General features: G+C 44.2%; 1 protein-coding gene across 1 annotated transcript in view; it reads left to right on the forward strand.

Annotated features, from left to right (window-relative positions):
- Positions 1–4,066: 4,066 nt before the first annotated feature.
- The window catches only part of LOC121599409 (transcription factor AP-2-epsilon), a 136,150-nt gene continuing 119,563 nt past the window's right edge, over positions 4,067–20,653 (forward strand). The window contains exons 1-2 of the mRNA XM_041927199.1: positions 4,067–4,141; positions 5,344–5,548. The gene's annotated coding sequence lies outside the window, so the exon portion shown is untranslated. The remainder of the gene's footprint in view (positions 4,142–5,343; positions 5,549–20,653) is intronic.

A 20,653-nucleotide genomic window follows, 5' to 3' on the forward strand; every position in this document is an offset into this window, starting at 1 on the left:
GCTTCCAGCTTCGACAATTCAACTTCTTCACCTTCGGTAATGAGACGCTGAGAGTGTCCGGAGCAGCAGAAAAAAAGATGAAAACAACCCAAGCAACACTCAGCGCAAACAAACGTACACCAATTGAATTAAAACATTATAATACAGTTTCTTCCCTCGCGATCATGTAATTGTACGGGAAAGGGAAAGAGGGGGTGAAATAAGGCGCTTGATTGTCACCTCACCCGGTCGCCGGTCGTTAGCCGTGTGCCAATGTCACTTAACGGGTGGCGCACTCACAACGAGCCTTCGAGCGATGCGAAAAGTGCTTGGCCACCTCGCACCGTCTGATACACGCATGACGTATGACGACGACGCACTGGAAAGTTGGTCGCGAGGCGTCCGTCGCGAGGTCTGCGCTTGTGCAAACGCTGGAGGAAAAGTGATAAACGAATTCGCAATCGTTTGAGGCGTACCGTCGAAAACAAAAAAAGAGACAAAACGCCGCAAAACATTAGAGAGCGAGAAAATCACATAACGTCAGACATCCTGACGACGTTATGGCCTGAAGGATTGATGTTTTTTTTTTCGTTCGTTCGTCCCAAGCTTTCTGCCCACTTCTTTCACACCCGCTGAAGCCCCCTTTAGAGACGTGAGATGGAGACGTCTTTTTTGGGGGGGTATGTATCTGTTCCTTATTTCATCGCTTGCAACGGCATCCCATCGAATGACTTGTCTTCATCGTGGCGCAGGAGACCTTTTTTCCAAAGCGCTGGAATGTGTTTAGCTTTTTGCTCCTTTCTTGTTTCGTGTCACTTTCCAGGACACAAAAAAGCAAAAACCCCCCGGCGGCCATTACACGCAGCTTCCGTTTCTTGGCGCATTCTGGGTGTTTGTTTTTTATGGTTTGACAGATTACGAATTCCACGTCGAATGAGCGTACTTGTCACAGAGGATCGCACTATGATCGTACCGTTTTATCGGCTCCTCCAGGGGTGGTCTAAGCAACTCCGTTAGGCGGCTGCAAAAACGGTTGCTGCTTGAGTTTCTCACGTCACACTAACTGTCCCCTTTCTTCTAGCAGAATGTTCTGTAATGTCGCAGGCAGACATCTAGTAAGCTATTAGCCCCCGGTGTACCATTTCCCACCCTGTAGCGCAGCAACCAGCGGTTCCCGTTCCGACCCGGTGGTGGAAATTAATTCATTAGAGCATCCATTAAGGCAGCTTCGCGTTCGCGCACAAAAAGCAAACAACGTGCGCGTAATGAACTGTTTGGATAAATATATTTTAATAATTATCATCGCATAAACGGCTGCACATCAACTCGTTCCACCTGCTGCTGCCCTCCTCGCTGCGCTCTCGGTGGCAAAAGTCGCCGCCGTAACAGCGCCCGAAGTGTTCGGCGGGAAGCGAATATTTGCATAAAAGTCGACACCGACGACGACGTCGTCGAGCGTCCTGCGGTGCTTCCCACGATGGAGCAAAAAAAAAACCCAAAAAGGATACACAAGAGCCTGCCAATTCTTAAAAGTGGTATCCTCAAGTGTGGAGCTGGGCGGGAGTTGCTGCTGTTCATATTTTTATTTCCCAGCATTTTCGGCTTCCCTCCTCCGAAACCGATGCCACTGAAAACTCGGAAGGTTGTGCCGAAAATGGCTGCAGGCAACGCTGGTTGCTCGGTGTGACTGAACACAGAGAGATGAAAAGCAGAGAAGGAGAGAACACTCACACACCGAAAGTGAACGCGATGGGAAAAGCTCAGCTGGCGCCAGCCGTTGGAAAGCTTTCTTTCTTTCGCTGGACGATAAAGTTTGACAGGCAAGGGCACTGTTACTGCTCCCCAGCGGGATTTACAATTTACCGGGTAAATGACATTTAAGCGGATGACGCGAACGTGAGCGAGCTGTGTGGCGGATGATAACTTTTCGCTGCTTGTTCTTGGTGGAGCGGTTTATCTTTCACACGCGAATGCAGTGTCGGGGAAAAGGGCAAAGGATTTTACTGAAATTACTTGGTAAAATTACTTGAGAGCTTGAGACAAAAAGGCATCACTAATGATTTTGAGAATTGATTGACTATTGATTTAACTGTAAAATAAAGCCTCCTAAAAGAAGGACCACTTCTTTCGGAATTGACATTAAAAAACCAAAAAGAACAAACCTTTTCAAATCGTGAAAGTGATTCGATTAGCATCAGTTATTGTTCAGATATAGTCTATTGACGTAGAACGATGTTGCAGAAAAATAATACTGTCAATTTTACTGTGGAACTAAAAACAAAATCATAAATACCAATCCCGATCAATAACATATTGGAATGCTTCTTCAAGAACGCAGCTACTAGAAATACTTAAAAACTGGAATCAAAAAAGGAATTAAATAGAGAATGATTGGAACAACAATCAGGATGGATCAGTGGTAAAATGTTACAAGCATTTTTCAAGCCTGATTATATAATATATGCAGGTTGCCAATACACAGGATTTTCCAAGGAATTTTGGTTGTAATCCGGATTTTTTTTTGGTTGCTTTCCATACTTTTTTGTGGGTTTCCACGATCGTTTCCCAGATTTTTTTTATTCAATTGTATTGATGTCCTATAGGATAATACCAATAAATCGTGGTTACTCACCAAAAATCTATGGAATACGATGAATAAAATGTAATCCGAGCCTAAAATACTACAAGTCCTAAATATAAAAATCTTGGGAATCGCTGTAATGTGCAATTTGTTTAAGTTAGTCTAAAAAATTCTTCAAAGACGTCTAATGCACATTATAGATCATCGATCTTGTAATGCGCATTTTAAGAGTTTTATGATAATGGACATAAAAACTCAAAATAAATTTCTAAATTTAACATCACAAAATCATCGAATATACCAACACCAAGACATCGTAGAAAGGTCTACATTAGTTACAGTTCATACAAAAGTAAACTCTCTATGGAATTGCACAACCAGCAACTTTTGTATGCACTGATACGAACAGAACAGTTCTTTAGCTATGTCCAACAAAGCCTGCCAGACTCTCCAAATCCCTAGAGCTGTTTTTTACTTTGATGTAACAACAATGTCATGCTGTAACGTACTGACCATACAAAAAAACTACACATTTTCAATAGTTTGCAACAGTGCTGGTCGGTGAAAATCCACGCCTCTTGACAGGTAGGCAGGCAAGTAACCACGACATCAGTTGCAAAAAGGAAGAATCCTGCCTCCCGCCAGAAACCAGGAAATGCGTCCCATTTTCCATGTCCTTCCCAAGAGGCACACACACACACGTGTGGTGTGCCCGGTACATCGTGCTTCCACCCATCTTCCGCGTGGAGATATTCATTTCAAAGTGTCACTTCTGTTGCAGCAGCAGCAGCAGCCTTCTCTCGTCCGTCTCGTTCCCCACGTTCGCGGGGGAAAATGTTTGCTCCCCCAAAACAGCTCTCCCGACATGGTTCCGATGACCATGAGAGCGATCGAAAGAGAAAGCCATTTTGGCCAGTCTCTTTGTACGGTTGTGTGCGTACTAGTTGGTGTGCAAAGGAAGAAACACACCACGAGAACGGGAGAGAAAGTGAGATGGAGAGCGAACGTTGGAGAGCGAGAAAGTGGCGCATGTCTCGAAGGAAAATTGCGTGCACAGGACAGGATTTTCCCTTCCGGGAACGGTTTTCCACCTCCGAGGTTGAAGCGAGACAACCGGTTTCGCCGCACAGCTTTCCCGTGCCGCTGGCTGCGCAGTTGTGCGGTGACCCGCCGGGATAAAAAGGGAAAGGACTCACTGTGCCAAATGCGCCTGCGGCATCCTGCATCGGTTTCGGTTCTCATCCTTCCTTGTCTTGCTTCACACTCCCGCTCTTACCCCTGCTACCGACCGTTATGTAAAGCTAGGCCCGCAGCTGCCCGTGCACAACCGCCAACCCTGCAGGGTTCAGCCACAGATTTCGGAAGCAACAGCAGCCACTGCACACACACACACGCACTCGCCCAGGAATCACACCCGCAGGGAGGATAGTACGCGGGAGCCAGCGTCAGCGTTGGCAAAGCCTACGGGCTCCCAAAATCGCTGCAGTCGTAGGTGAAGCCTTTTACCTGGCGCGCAGGAGTACCGGGGCACTGGGCTGTGATAGCGCGTAGTAGTCGTAGTACGCGCGTTTATAGTTATCGGTTCGTTGCTTTCGCGCTGCCCTGCAGCCGCAACCAGGGCACACTGGTTTTCAATCAACTCTTGTTACGATTTCTGCCGATTTAAATTGGCGCACCGGTAGGACCAGCACGGGAAACCAGCCGCGAGTCGTCCGCCGTGAAAAACAATTCCAACAGGCAGCCGACCAGTCTGTCTATGTTTGCCGTTTGTTTGGTTTGTTTGTTAATTTGATAGATTTGGACTGCGAGCGATTTCAAAGCTGGCGCCGAAAAAAAAAGGCTCACCATATATTCAGTTTTGAGGCGTTCCGCGCATAAAAGCCGTCGGGAAAGTTGCATCCGTAGATCCTTTCCGAGAAATTTCACTTACCGTCGGCTGATACGATCTTAGATTCGTTTTAATGACGACTTTCGCTTAAAACAACATCATGACAGGGTTTGTTTCAACAAGAACATAAATAAACAGTGTAATGAATAATTTCATTGAACCGAATTAAAAAAAGGTAAAGAATAAAACAACGGGCGAATATGGCGAAAGCACTCATTAATAACATGAAAACGTGTCAATACCAGTATCGAAATGAAAACTTAAAAGAACCGCTCTGCAAAACGATAAAAGCAGAGAAGAAAAAACCAATAAAAACGCATACACACGCCAAAGTGAGAAAATAAAATTGCAATTTCCGCTGAAAAGTGAAAATTATCTACTTCAAACAGCACCTGCCAGGAATGGATGCCTTTTTCCCCAATTGTACTGGTACATGGAAAGGGGAAAACAAAATCTGCACACATTAAAACGCTCACCGAAAACGAGTAGTACTAGTAATATTAATAACACGCTTCATGGCTGGTTCCACACCACCCCCGTCGGTAGCGGAAGTGCCCGGTGAAGAAAGGTGTTCTTTTTCGAGCCACCCGCACCAGCATTTCAACTGGCAATAAAAAAGCGTCGAAACTGATTTATAGTTTTTAATTGAATTCCAATCGCGTACGCACACACACACACCTCTGGACCTCTGTTGATGATGATGTGGCGTGCTTGGGTTGGAGTTTGGCATTTTTTGTTTTTTTTTTATTCACAATAATACGCCAACATGATCAACATCATCTCCATCCCGGCGGCGGCCATTTGACGGTGATGCATTTTGATTTCGTGTTGAAAAATTAAATTATCGATTACAGTCGAGTGTTTTTGTTGGTTATGTTTTTGCATTCATTTTCAGTGCATTGTGCCGTGCAGGAAGGGCGGGCAACGATTACAACTAACGCTGTATCGTGTTCTTGTGAAGTTAATTAATTGAAATCCGGGTGATGATTGTGACAGTGAGCGTGTGAGCGAAGTGCAGTTAAGTGATTTCATGTCACAAGTGCATTAACGTGTCTGGAGCGCGTGCGAAACTCATAACGACCAGTGGAAGGTATCTGCAGGTAGGTGAAATTTGGTTTTTGGTTTGCATCATGAATTCATAGAAAGAAAATAAAATTGGTAATAAAAACAATTAAATGATTACGATGGCATTGTATGTATGAGTAAAAGGATAAAAATGATTTAATGATCCTTCAACGATGAAAGGAACTGTTGCAATAGCAGATAAAAATAATATCAAACTTCACTTTAAGTTTATTAAAAAAGCTAAAGAACCTACAAAGTATATTTTAGAAGAAACAATGCTCAAACAGACAACAAGTGTTCCAAACAAGTATCAAGAAGAAGTAGCAAACACATTTTTTACAGTAATAGAACAAGCGAAAAGTAGTTCAAAATAGATAATATACAAAACAGTAGACAGTAACCATAATAATATGAGAGATGCATTAAAAAGAAACAAACAGCAGTATAAAATAAAACAAAAACTTCACACCTTCAACAATACAGATTGCATTTAGTTAATTTGTTCTGCACTGTTCTGTTCCTTTTTTGGTTTCAGTTTGTTCTGCAATAAACTATTGTTCATCATACAATAATATTGAGGAAATTTATAAATAAGTGAACACATCTGTGACTATAACTAAAACTATAACTTTAACACTTTAAATTACTATTATACTATTTCAAATAAACATAACAATTGAAAGAGAAAAACCTGAGATTCAATAGCAAAAAATCCACTCAAAATCCACACCATTATTCATTGTGCTCTGTATTTGGTTCCACAATCTCCTACAACATCAAAAAGGATCCAATTCATTCTCAATTTTTAATAATATTTTGGAGGAAAAATAAGTAAAGGAAATCTCATTATTATTACAAAGCAAAGTAGCTACAGGACAGGTAAACGAAACCGATAAACTGCTGCATCTTAAACCCATTTCCTTTCCATACTCAACAACACTGTTGGGTTTGCGACGGCAGCCTGACTCTCGGAAATGGACGCTCAAAGCTAATATCCTTGCTACCTCATGCGAGTCCAAACTTAAACGGTCCTTCCCAATCCATGCCGGCCATTCCGAGAGGGTGAAAAAACCACACACACACACACCCATACATCCCCAATCGCTCCAACTATACCGAACCGACCCGAAACGGACACCACATTACAACGTGTGTTGCGTGCCCCCAAGATGAGACCGGAAACGAACTTCATCTCATCACACTTGACCGCTTCGGTACGAAAAAGGTGCACCATTGGACCACAATTTCATTATCCTTTAAATTCAATGATAATTTTTGGAACGCTCCCTCTTACTGTCTGCGTGTATTTGTGGATGATTCTCTTACAAACGAGAGATAGAAAGAGAGAGGTGGATAAAAAACGCCCCACCCAGCCGAAACAAAATGAAGTAGGTCCGATAGCCCCCCGGGGGCTGTCCAAGATACAAAGATGCGTAAAACGAGCAGTGGGTGGGTGGTTTATTTTTTTGCAAAGAACTGTTTTTCTTGGCATTTTTCTTCTTCTTTTTTTCGGTTCTTTCCATCCCGAAAGTGTCCCCTCGGTGCCACGCGAGGTCGCCCGTTAACGATGTCAAATAACTGCGGGAGTTTATCAACACTTGGTCACGTACTGTTACTGACTGTGGATGTCGGACGGACGATGAGGTTCCATTTTTCTTGGGCCGTGTGTTTCTTCCTCTGGCCGTGTTTTTCTTTTTTTGCTCCAGCCCAGTACTCTCCTGCACACAAATACACCTAAAACTCTTTTTTTTTTGTTCGTGTCAGCAGTTGGACGTGAAAATGAGGAAAAACCCGTCCGTGACTTCAGACGAAACATGAAAGTGAGCGAGTTTCTCATCACCAGGACGTCTTACGGGATGCTCTCTATTGGGCGACTGGGCCGACGAAACACACAAAGAAAATCAACCAACCCACCCTCAATCCACCCACTTGCACACCACACAAAAGGGCAGGGACACAATCATAATAATAATAATAAAAATAATAATAATAATAATAGTCCAACGACCGGGGAGAGCAGGCGCAAAAAAAGGGATCGACTAGAAAGGACCGCGCGCAGGAACAACGAAACCGGAGGAGTTCATTATCACGTTTTGCAGTTATTGCATTGTTTCGCAATTGGAGTGAGTAGTCCTCATTCATCCAGCTTCTCAACCTCTCCATCGCAAAAATCCTGTGGTGCGGGCGTAAGGACAAGCACAAAACCCCCTAACGCTAGGGTGAAGCGTTACAAATAGGATCAACGCAGTGCGGTTTCATGGGATTAAAAGAGGGGCGCACCAAAAGCGACCACGACGATATGGCACATGCTACAGCTACTACTACTACTGCTGTTGCTGTTTGATGAATTATTCGGTTCATTTGCTTAGACAGGTTGGGTTTTGGACAGGGTTTATCTGGCAATAGCGCGTTTGACGAGCTGGTGGTTGGTTCGGCCCCTGGCCGGCTGTGTGCAAACATCGCGATTGTGTTGGGTGATTGTTGTAAACGGAGTGCTGCTGGCCGCACAAATGCACAACCTGTGATGACAAATTTGAGCATGTGTCGTGTTGACGTTCTTTCGTTTGGAGTTTCAGGGTTGCAGATTGATTACATCTACGGCACATTGGGTACGGCTGGGTGGATATTTATACGGCTCATTTTTGTATTATTTTTTTCGATTTGAAAAGAACGTAGGATATGACAGATGCCACAATGGTAAACATACATTGTAATGTTGAAAACTGAAAGCAAACACGTTAAATAGCTGATGTGGAGAATAAAAGACTTATTTGAAGAACATGGTGTTGATTACAACAGTTCCAGGTGGTATCTTATGTGTAATAGTTCCATAATAGCAGATAGAGATTCCTTCAAAAGTTAATCTCCCGAAGCCCCAATTAGGGAGACCTAGTGGCCTATATTATCGATATTTATTCCACAATCATCAAACCCAAATCTAAATTCTAATAGGTCCTAGCTATCTGATTCACCCAGCTCACATGAGAACTGATTCCAAAATAGAGATTTGAGATCTGGATCAAGATCAAAATATTTTTCAGTAATCTCCTGATCCTATAAGGTCTAACAGATTCCATGCCTATCCAGACGATAGACATGGTCCTTTAGATCGATACGTTAGTGTTAGGTGCTATCGATCAGTAGTTTTCTTCTTGACATCTTAGATGTCCCGCTCTGTAAAATGTGACGTACATTTTCCAATTTACACAAATTTTAGATTTTACTAATAGAACAGACTAATTACATACTGCATTAACTGCAACTTTATTTATTAACTGCATTAACTGCATTTTACATCGATGGTGAGCCATGGTGCCATCACGAACAAATATCAATTTTGTTCGAATCTTCAAAATTGATCTCTTGTTGTACTTTCCAAGCCGAATTGTGGACATTCGTTACAAGTTATATTCAGGAGAAAATATAAATCCAAAATATTAAAAAAAAAGCAAACAAAGCACTAATAATACCTTCGATCAATGTGAGGTATCCTTCACCAATCATCATAATTTGAACAATGCTATATAACTGCCCCCGTAAAGGATTATTGCTACAGTCTCACATTCAACGAGATTCCGAAGACATCTTGAGCCAATAAAGACGCATTAACCCTTTTCTACTACCCTTCCGCAAAATATATCACTGGAAAATCCTCTTACCAATCAATCCACCACAAATCACGAAATTCAACCATCATCACTCCCCACCCGCACACCAACACAAGTGCATGGAACTCTCACAATTTAATAGACGACCCCAGCTGGTACATTACAGTCCGCGCGCTAACGAGATTCCTTTGGCCTTCTAATTTCATCCAACACACAAATATCGAACTATCGGTAAGCGCTCTTGGACAAACACAACACGTCCAACATAATGGCCCGATTGTTGAGCCCATTGCATGCCACGGCCTCGCCCCTGCTTTAATATTGTTCCCGGCAAGTCCTTTACCCACCCGCTTCGCTGTTTACATAAAATGCCACACACGTGCGACACACACACACGGTCTTCCCCAGACCTGGGATTTCTTTCGCAGTGGCAAGTGGCATTAAATTGGCCCATGCGTTCCGTGGCATGGGGTGGGATTGTTTAATTTGTTGGGCGATTTTTTTTTTTGTTTCCATCTCGAGCAAGCGAACGAGCCGTAATGTCAACACATGCACGGCTTAGCCCCGCGCACACGGTGCACAAAAACCGGACACTGATCCGGGATGTCAATAGTGCGGGATTTAGGTCAGGTTAGCTTGCAGATAACAATACACACCACCAAATGACCATCCGGAGCAGCAGCAGCAGCAGCAGCAGAAGGACAAGCGACAAGCGGTTTGGTACTTGTTTGGAGTTTGGGAAAAAGGTGGACGCAAAAACAGCACGATACGATGGGTCATAATGCTTGCGCAGGAAATTGCCGTCGAGATGGCTTAATTTTCATGCCGCATTATGCATTTTCTTTATCCATTTACATTTTTATATGCTGTTTTTTTATTATTTTGCTCCACCGCGTTTGATTGTACGGAGCGTGGCCCTCGAGCGATGGAAGACGAGCACCAGATTCCTTTTCGGGCAGATCTTCCGCTTTACTTGCATTCAATAGAAAGAAGCTAAAAGAAATAATTGAGAACGAGTTTGCATCGAAAAATGCTCCTTTATCCAATTGCGGGCGACGTCCGTTTTCGCAAGGGCAGAGCGAGTGTATTGGAAAATTAAAACGGAAAAAACACCCTCCTTACCATTTAGCTTCTGCCTCACCTCACCAGTACTGACCGGAAACGCCGTTTTTTATTTTATTTTTGCTCTCCTTAAACACCCACCACACCCCAAAGCTCGACCATTGCACTTGGAAGAATTCGCACAAAAAAAATGAACTAAAGCATCCAACCGGGGTTTAGCACAAAAACAAAACCCGAAGCAAACGGCGGACAAGCGGGCAGGACGACATCGACCTGGACATTACCGCGATGCTGGATCAAACAGAACGCTGTGTAAGTGCAGGACTGCTCTCGTGGACGAAAGGTGTTGTGTGTGTGTGCCTGGTGCTCCGAAAATAATAAGAAAACATCACAACGGTACCAAACCGAACCGGACTGGAAATGAAAGAAGCGAGCAGTAAAAACTAAAAAAATAACAGCCCCAACACACTCCACGCAATGTGCATTTCATAAATTATTTAAAACTGCCGTCGGGGTGGGGCGTTAGGGGGGACCTACTGGGGCAGGGTGCAATGGGCACCGGGAGGGAAGCCGGGGCGCGGGGACACAAGATGGAAGTTTAAATTTATTTTTCCACCGCTCGGAGCGAAAATCTCTTAAGTCGTGGCCTGCCGCGCGTCCACCGTGCCCGGGATCCTGCTGGAACGGCTAAATCCTCGTCCAGCTGCCAGGCAAACCCCCCATCCCCTCCCTCAATCCCGGGGTCAGTACGGTCCACCAAGGGGGGGCAGTCAGCGAGCGAGCGAGAGAGAGAGATAGATAGTGTGTGGAGAGTAGTCTCATCAGTCGCCATGCTTGCTTGAGTGAAATCCGGGGTGAGCGGTGGCTTACACGGTTCACGGTCTCTCGTGCCCTCCGTGCGTGGATTCAGCGGCGCACGAGGAACGGACGACTTCCGTTGAGAGGGAGGGATGGAATCTGCGAGGGACGACGACGACGGACGATAAGCCGTCACCGTCCCCGGAGCTATTCGGAAGGAGCCATTTGCCGGGCTATTTGCCCTGTTACAACCGTGCACCGTGGCGTCTGCGTTCCGTACTGGAGTTTTCTTTGCGCGGGATTGGCGCGTTCGGAGGGTCCCTTGCTCCAAACGGCTGCTTGTTACTGCTTTTAATGCTCCCGTTGCTGCTTGCTCGTGGTATTTATTTCTTGAGACGGCATTTCTGTTGCTGATATTGCTTGTTTTCTTTTCCTATGTCACAGCTTGTCTCCATCAGCGAGGACAGAGCGTATAAAAAAATAAAAACAGCCATTTCAATGAGTAGCGCCTAGCAGTGAGTTCGAAGAACGGTTCTACAGCCAATAACAGATACTGTTCAACTTTTTTTATGGCATTGGCTCTACGCTGTTGCAGCGTTTGGTGCGTTTATGGCAGTGAGTAGGATGTTGTGGTGCAGTTCATTATCTATGCGGTGCAATAAAACACGCGGTATGCAATGTCGATAACCGAGCATAGTCCCTAGATACAAAAAACATAAAATTAGTAGCCAGGCAAGGTGAGATGCACTTAAACAAGTGTTGAAATTAAAGAGAGCTTTGTTAAGATCTATTTAAGCCTGCAATTGCAATAAGGTAAGCACCATCTTCTACTTCTAGTTGACGTAACGACCTACGTGGTCATGCCAGCCAATTCAGGCTTACGGGACTCAGTCCTTCCTACGGGAGGAACGGTCCATATAGGGTTTGAAAGCACGACGGGTATGTTGTTAACACGTGCAATTTGACGACTGTACAATATGTCTAAATTTAGCAGATACAATCAAAGTCCTTTTATGTTGTAGCATTGTATGAGATCTAGTGCGTCTTATGTTTAGCTCCACTAAGGTTTCAACTCCATTAATACTTCAACCCGATTCAGAGATGGCTAAACACCTTATAAACTTTGCTAGTTGTGACTGATCATTACATCATATCATCAAGCACTGTGCGTGTTTTTAAGGCGAATAAATTAAAATAATGCATAACATCTGACAAACAATCATAGGCTGCAATTATCTTCAAGGATGGAAGAAAAATCAGCCTATTTCGTATTAACTGAATGACTCAGAGTCAGAGTTGTACCATAAAAAAATGTAGGGAAAGTTAATTCTAATAATTTGAAGAAGGAAAAAACCCGCTTCTAGGACTGATGAGGATTCAAAAAATCATTTCAAACTCAGCTATAACTAAGTACTTGTTAAAACCAAGTAAAAGAAACTTGTTCCAGACCTTCGAAAACGTATTCGAACTGACTTTATTACGGTTAAGTCATAGTTGTGATTCATTTTAAAATTGCAAAACATCTTTGGCGTTGTTTTATTGCAGTTTTACTCTGGAATGAATCAACGATGACTGGAATGGTTGAATACGGGTAACCAATAACCATTACAAATTAATGCTCTCTAGTTGGTTTTGAACCTTTAAGAGACAATTATTGAGTACTTGCTAGTGCTACGATCTACACGACGGTAGGCGGTTAATGAGATTCCAAAATGACACACAAGAAATTGTATGTTATTTTGGTTACTGGTTGCCTTGAAATGCCTCATTTGTAGTTTGTTTTTAAATTAGCTATACCAAAGAGATATTTTAATTATTTATTCATTATATCTTACGCAAATTATAACTGGAAAAAACTCTCAAATTTAGCAATGCAGATGATTATTAAATATGTAGTGTAACCTTTCACTGGACATGGCTATTTTTTTCCAGACAAAAATCACTGAACATAAAACGGCATTCCTCCCTGAACATAAAAAAGCAACGTTTTTACAACCGCCGTGTCCCTGGAGTTGCCAAATTGCATTGACAATTTCCTGTGCCGTTTCACTTTCCTTAAACGTTTCTTTAGCACCAAGCGTTCGTCCCATTGGCGAAGGGATATGCTAGCATCTCTTCAACAAATCTGAGGAAACAGCTGTTGAAGTGTAATTATGAAATATTCAACAGCTCGCTCACACAGACGCACAGAAACATAAATGCGGAGTCGGTGCCAAACTCACTTGTCTTTCGCCAGCAACAAAAGGTTGCTGCGTGCGTGAAGTGCTTGCAATACAATTGTCTGCCCGGTGGTGAGTTTACATATGATTACTTTTCGCTACGGCTTGCAGTTACGGGCGCGTTGTGTCGGACGGACGAAGCGAGGAATGCAAAGTGGCAATGTTATTTTGAAGCAGCACTATCACAGGCACTCACTCGTACAAGCAATTAAATGCTTTGCATAAACGATAGCACAGGCACAGGGAAGCGTTGGTGAAGAACCGTGCTAAGGCACACAAAACAAATTAATCCTTTGTAGAAGCTAAACCCACCACTCCAAAGTCGCTCGGACGGAATCGTGTATCGGCTCGGCGCACGGTTGATTGCGCATCATGTCGCACACGCGGTCGAATTGATTGTCTATTTCTTAATTTACCGAAAGCCACTTTTCATTCATATTATGATTAGCTGCCGTCGTCGGGTGGATACGCGAGAGCCCGTGGAGCCAGGCGAAACCTTGTGCCATTCATAAAACGAAACACACCGAAAACAACGATAAAGATGATAAATTGCACACGGGCGCAAGCGCATTCGAACAGGACCGAAATCAACGAACGGATGTGCTGCAGCCTGTGCATACCGTCGAAGAAGCGAGGGGGGCATCCGATCGTAAAGTAAGTGACAGTCGAGAAGCGATCGCGATCTTGTGCCTTTTTTGCATGCTTGTGTCATTTTATTTTCGCTTCTTCGCTTTTGCACCGCCTGTTTCATGTGTTTCATTGAGGAAATGGTGCTGCTGCTGCTGCTGCTGCTGCTGCTGAAGTTACCAGACCATCCATATTGCAAACACGGGCGAGCACGGCATCTCACCACCGTCTCTCTGTGCCTTTTCCGATCGAACAGATACGTGTTGGATGCGCGCGTGTGTAGTCACCGATGAGGGGAATAATAAAAATTAAGAAGATGAAATGTATTAATCCATAAAAATTATTCATTTCTGTAAATTAAAAACAAAGCGAACCCTTCATTTCGTTTTATGTTGGTTTGGTGGCTGAAGAGACCAGTATAGTGTAGACAAGGTGAAGGCATAAAGTCGAACGTTATCGGAATGAAGAATGAAACATAAATAAGTAAAATAAATTCCAACAACACAGCTTCACAGTTATTTAATTCAAAATAAAATCACATTACAGATGCTGTTTAGGTTCATAAATCATTTTGTATCGGCACTGAGCAGAAGGAATACTCTAAGCATCGGACGGTACTTGAGCAAATTATAACACCTTTTATTAACTTCCCACCACCTACTATTCTTTTGGACATTCGACAAAGATTCCATCGGGCTCTTCATACTCTATTTATAACATTATGATCATAGCGGCATCTCGCGGTACTATCGAAACGGTACTACCACAATACTATCGAATGGTTTTTTCATATCTAGTGACGTTTAACCAACTATGGTGCTGGATTTAACTTCTAGCCTGTCCTTTAGGTTTTAGATCTGCCACTTAGGTGTCTACATTAGCAAGTTATACCTAGTTATACCTTGTATATACATGTCTAGCCAATCCTATTCCAAACATGTTGCAGTTCTGACCATTTTTTTAAAATATATTTCTGTAGTCCAAAATCAGCTCTGAAATTATCCTGAATTTGTATGATGTTTTGCAATGTAAATATCAAATAGTTTAGTCTTCTTACTAAGTTGTTAAATAGTTTGGCTTCAACTATTTGAATCATTTAATAGTCAGATATAATTATGGTTATAAAAGACACTATCAAACTAGTTTTTCCCCTTTCCTGGTCACCGCATCAAAGCAAAAAACTCGATTGATTCTTATTGCCGAAAGAGAGGATTAAATATGACGCCTGTATCAATAAAAATGAGCTACAAAACAATCCATTCAGCTATTGATACCTTCTACAATAACAAAGAAAAGGATTGCGAAACACCGGCACATCCCAAACATTCCATCGTTTGATCAGCTGCTGTGCTACGCATTGCGATTATGTTGTTAGCGTCTACCCTCTCAATCCATCCGGAATAAAAATGCATCCCAGCCCACACGCTGGAGATGAATAAAAAATCAAGCTGCAAAAAAGTGAATTGCCAAAACGCTCACCACAACCACACGGCGATAAAAACGTTATCCTTTCCCCGAAAACTCGACCCGAAAAGATTTTGCGCAAGATTTGCCCTCCGGTAGCTAGGCAAAGTTACGCTCAAACCCCTGTTTTTTTGAAAAGCCCGGTAGCAGCCCGAAAACTGCACTAAGTAGTTCCACCTAAAAACCATTTCAAAAGCGAACACACACACAACACACCCATGCCTGTTGATGGGTTATGCCATATGGTTTACTGAGGCACCAATTTTTGTTTCCCTGTGTCTGTTTCTCGGGGTCCTATCGCCACAGGGGCCCAGTTTTATGGCTGACGCGGATGCGTTTTTCAAAGCGTTCAGGTATTTTGTTAAGCTATTTTGCTGGCTGTTGCTTGCTTTTTTTTAAGTACGTCCTACACCACCCTCCGGCATAGCACTACCAAGTGGCAAGCGATCCTGCCAAGCCGAAGGGACTGCAATTTCGATCAACACCTTCGTGCCTTCCGGGGGTGGCAGCAGCTTGCACGGGATCAATTTCGTCTTATTAGTAGCGGTCCCCTACTCCCCTAATGAATTGGCCATCAGGCTGGCTCTTTTTAGCAAGATCTCTCTCCCTCTCGCTAAGCCACTCTAAGTGGGCTCGGTGACGATTATGACGCTGAGACACGGGCGACATTCACTGGAAATCCGAAACGAAATCTGCTGCCGCAACCGTAGCAGCAGCAGCCGTAGTCCACTCGGAGTCCTTCCCCGAGGGGTCCCAAAATGATAAAATGGCTATAATAACCAATAATCACTCTCTTAACCATCCGTCAGAGCACAACTGCCGCCGTCGGCTAGTGCGAGAGAAAGACAGCGAGAGAGAGAGAGAGAGAGAGAGAGAGATGTACCGCATCCGCAACAACGTCCAGGCCAGATTGTGTCCGTCACCGTCGCATAAGGTTTGTGACGGAATGCCACAAATAATTTTCTAATTATATCACTCCACGGACACACCGAGGCGGACGCGCGCGCTATATTTCACTGAAACTCTGTTGCGAGTGTAGTGCAAACAGGGACCGTTGTAAGCCTCCAGGGTCAGTAGGCAGCATCCTCGCTAGTGCTAGCGCTCGATGCACAGCTGTCAAGCGGAGATCCACAGTTAGCGAAAGCCCAATTTTCCCACGTGCAACGTGAACGATTAGCATACCCCAACTTTGGCAATGCATATTTTCGGCGAGAAGTTTCGCCTTTCCTCACTGATTGCGCTGAGGGTCCTTCTCTTTCGGACTTTGGGCGATAAATTAATAAGTCGAAATTGAGCGACCGTCATCTGGGACGATATACGGTAATGCCCTATCTCACAGCTTCTCGGCTGTGTCCACGCGAAACCCTACCTAGGTTGAAAACGTACGCCGGCGTGCGGTCACAAAGCTCCAAGCGGGGCACTGAACTGCTTGAGGCGTAAACATCGTCCGAGGCTCTTCGGTCGGAGGTACTTGACTTGGTTGAATTTAATAAACTCCGAAAGTTTAACGAATTTCTGTCACGTGTCACACAGGGTTCTCGCATCACGTGCTGGTGTTTTTTCTCGTGTGCCAAAGGAAGGGTGGCAGAACTCAATCGTGTTTTGAATCCACGCGTAAAACAAATAGCCGCAAGGGTGCGGATGAGTTTCTATGGGAATATTTGCTACTTTGTATTGAGAAGCTGTTCGGGAAACGGGGGTGTAGAACAGTTTGAAGTCAATAAAAGGATTTTGGTGAGTAACGTTCAGACGTTTTAAAAGAAGGATAGCTTAAATGCGACAAATATCCTGGTCACGGCACCAATTTTCATTTAAACAGATTCAAAGCTCACTTTAATGTTGTGACAAAAAATTCAACACACAAAGTGTCAGGAAGATGCAAAGCGACACTCAAAAGCAATGCAAAGTGTACATTCTTACTCACACAAGCCACTTTTTGAAGCCTTTGAATCGGCAATTTTGAGCTACATTCCTTCACCGATTGGGCTGTCCGATATGGACCGGTTGTCATTCGAAGCGAAAAGAACGGATACACCTTACGCATTAACGTACGCAACTACGCAAATGCCACAGGCTTCAACAATTCAGAAGCATTGGCCACGGCACACGAAATTAGACATTTCGGAATCTTCCCCTTGTACATGTGCTACACGCCGCATTCCGCAAAATCGAAAAAGGGAGGCCGGGGCAGCAAACGCAAGCCACGCACTCGTGCGGACTCTCCGGACAGAGCTGCAGGGAATGAATCGCTGAAACCAAACGGTCTGCAAAGCTCCACGCTCTACAACACGGCCTCTATCGCCGACGATCGACAGTGGAAATTGCGTTTCTGATTGTTTTCGCTTCATCTCGCAGGCCTTTTTTTTTGGGGGGGGGGGAAGGTTTTGTGCGTTGAAGTTATTTCCATTTTTTCCCCTAATTCTCCCAATGGTTGTCTTCCACCGTGCCGGCCATAGGTCGCAGATGCACTTTACGGAATGTAAAGGGGACACGATGTGGCGGTTCGGTCAATTTGCAATCAGGTTCGCTCGTTTTTCGTAGTCGCGCTACAGACAACCGTGGATCTCCTTGTTTCACGAATCGTGGTGCACAAAGTTTGGTGCCCTTTTTGGGGAAAACGAGAGAGAGAGAGTAAGAGCGTTGCGGAGATTTGCGTGAATACTGATACGGTGCGGTCCGTCCGTCGCGATCCGGCAAACGATGCGTGATGCTGTCTAGCTGGAAGGAATTTCATTTTGGCGAAGGTAGCCCGCACATGCACACCGAACCGTGTACTTTGGTACAGCTGCTGCAGTTGCTGCTGCTTCTGCTGCTGCTGCTGCTCCTGCTGCGAGCTTATGATGAAAATGACTGAAAATGACCGACATGACCTCGGTCAAACTTGACCGGAAGCGGTTGAATGCTCTGTCTTTCCGCTCGCTTTTGCTGCAGTTCGATGGGTTCCGCAATCACACGCAGCCAAACCTCGAAATAGGTCCAGAGGTCCACAGAACCGGAACGGATATACGCGAATACCGTCCGCTAATGAATAGACGGACCGAGCGCTTACAGCGTTTCGCGGGAATGCATGCATACGGGTACATCTTCGGAACCGCTCTCTCGCACAGCAACCGTTGGGGAAAGGTCGCATAATTTGAGACTGCCGCTGTCATGCCAACCGTGCTGCCAATGTTCCGATCCCGGGCCCTCGCTCCGGAAGGAAACAGTTGTCTGCCAATTATTTGCTCAAACCTCAGCTGACACCTCATTTGCCCGCATCCGTGCACCGGGCACCGGACGTGCACTGGGGCAAAATTAGCAACGGCTAGATCCCAGACAGCGTTCTCGGAATTGCCACAAGAAATGCATCCATCACGTCGGCTGTACCGAATCGGTGGAGCTTGCCCGGGCGAGCTGGGCATTCGATTTATGATATTCAATCAAAACTCAATCATCCCCAAAGTTCGGAACAGTTTGCACCATAAATCATTCGTCGCTGGAACACAGGGGATATCAAATAAATTGTGGAGCAATTTCGATTGGGAAGGATGGGGTCAGGGGATCAAATTAGATTAGTGGAGATTCAGGTTTGAGGTATTTTTTGAACAGGTGGCATGGAGAGCAGAAAAGCTTCGTGAAAAGAATTGTAAGAACAAGATGGCTTTGTTAGAATTTGACGTAATATTTACCAAAAATTGTCTGAACGTCTCGAAATATGATAAATAAGGAGTAAAAACATGAATGATTCTTTTCCACTTCTGTCACGTAAGAAACTACATTATTTTAATAAAAATAAAAGTTATTTTGAAAAAAACCTTGAAATAAATCACGAAAATATCCGGTTCGAAGGACCATTAATTGATGTTTTAAGTTTTGATTGAAATTTCCATTAATGTCCATTTTCCTTATTACTTATTCATTGCTTAGTTTTGGCTGATTATTAGTTTATCTTGTTGGATTTGCTTTAAACGTTTCGTTATATTTTTCTGTTGCTTGTTATTGTCATTACTCGTATTTGAGCTTTTCTTCATTATTTCTAATGTGATTATCCTTTTTATTATTGATATGGACTTTGTATTTGTATTTTTTCACAAAGGTCCGGAAAAGTGTGTAATTACTATCCAATAAAGGGAAAGAGTTCGAGACTCGAATAAACAGCATTAAAACAATCATGTGAAGGCAACTATAGGTATACTACTCAAGTCGATGCTCAAGTCCCACGAAATATTTTCTTACACTACTAAGCCATGCTGTCCCGTCGATAATACTGCCTGTTTGCTTGATAAATGTCGGAATGTCCTCTCTAACGTACTACCAAGTGTTTATCCCTTCCTAACAATATTAAATTCGTTTCAATCCACAAATCAACCCCCCTCCCCTCCCCTTCTCTAGTACCTTAACCGCTTCCAAAACGAAAAAGGGAAAACACTCGCACATACACATATCGCCAAACGAAATCGAAACAATTTAGTTGTCCATCACAAAATAATTGATTTATGTTTCTCGCCCCAAAAATCCCCCAAAACAACGCATCAAGAGATCGACAGCGTCTCGGGGGATAGATGGATGACGAAAACGGGCTCTTTTTCCGAACCTCGCGTACTCCGATGCTTTTTTCATCTTGCTGTCGAAGCACCACCTTCCTTCCCATACCGGGCTGATCGATGGTCGTGTGCGTCTCGATTGGCGATCGCGCCCGTGATGGCGCGGTGCAAGATGGCGAGCGCCCGTGCCGTGCTGATGCTGATGATAATCATTATCGAATGGTGACAGCGAATGCGAATGCCGCACGGGTAATGCAGCGTGCAATGCGATCCTGCTTTGCGATCAGGGTTATAATTTGTGGCGAAGATTTAGTTTTAATAATAACGATAATCATTATAATAACGAACCCGCTGCTGGCGGGGCAAACGTGCGAGCGGGTGGGCCGAGCAGGGACGATAATTTATCGATATCCAAATTGTTTCGGAAAAGCACACAGCACCGGTGCCCTGTCGAACCCGGTTTTCCTCGATCGACGCTGGTGGAGGATGGAGGCTCTCGGGATCGGCATGGGCTGCCCCGCTAGGCGCAGGGCGAGCCACGGAAGAAAGCAGCATGATTTATGTGTCTTGGGCCGATTTTTGGGACCGAATCGCTCCGGCGTACGATTGAATGATGGCTTTCAAACGCGACGGCTGTTGCACGCAACCATCGGATGATTTTATGGTTTATGACACGTCCAAACGTCCAAGAGCCGAGTGGATTAGAAACGAACGTTTAGGGGCAGCGTTTTGAGGAGATTGGTTGCATCAAAATATTGGATGCTTTAATTGGAGCAGGACGAATGGTTTGTGATTGATGGCAAATTATTTTCTTCATTTAAACAAGAAAAATTGTAATT

Source organism: Anopheles merus, chromosome 3L (assembly GCF_017562075.2).
Source record: "Anopheles merus strain MAF chromosome 3L, AmerM5.1, whole genome shotgun sequence".
NCBI classification, from domain to species: domain Eukaryota; kingdom Metazoa; phylum Arthropoda; class Insecta; order Diptera; family Culicidae; genus Anopheles; species Anopheles merus.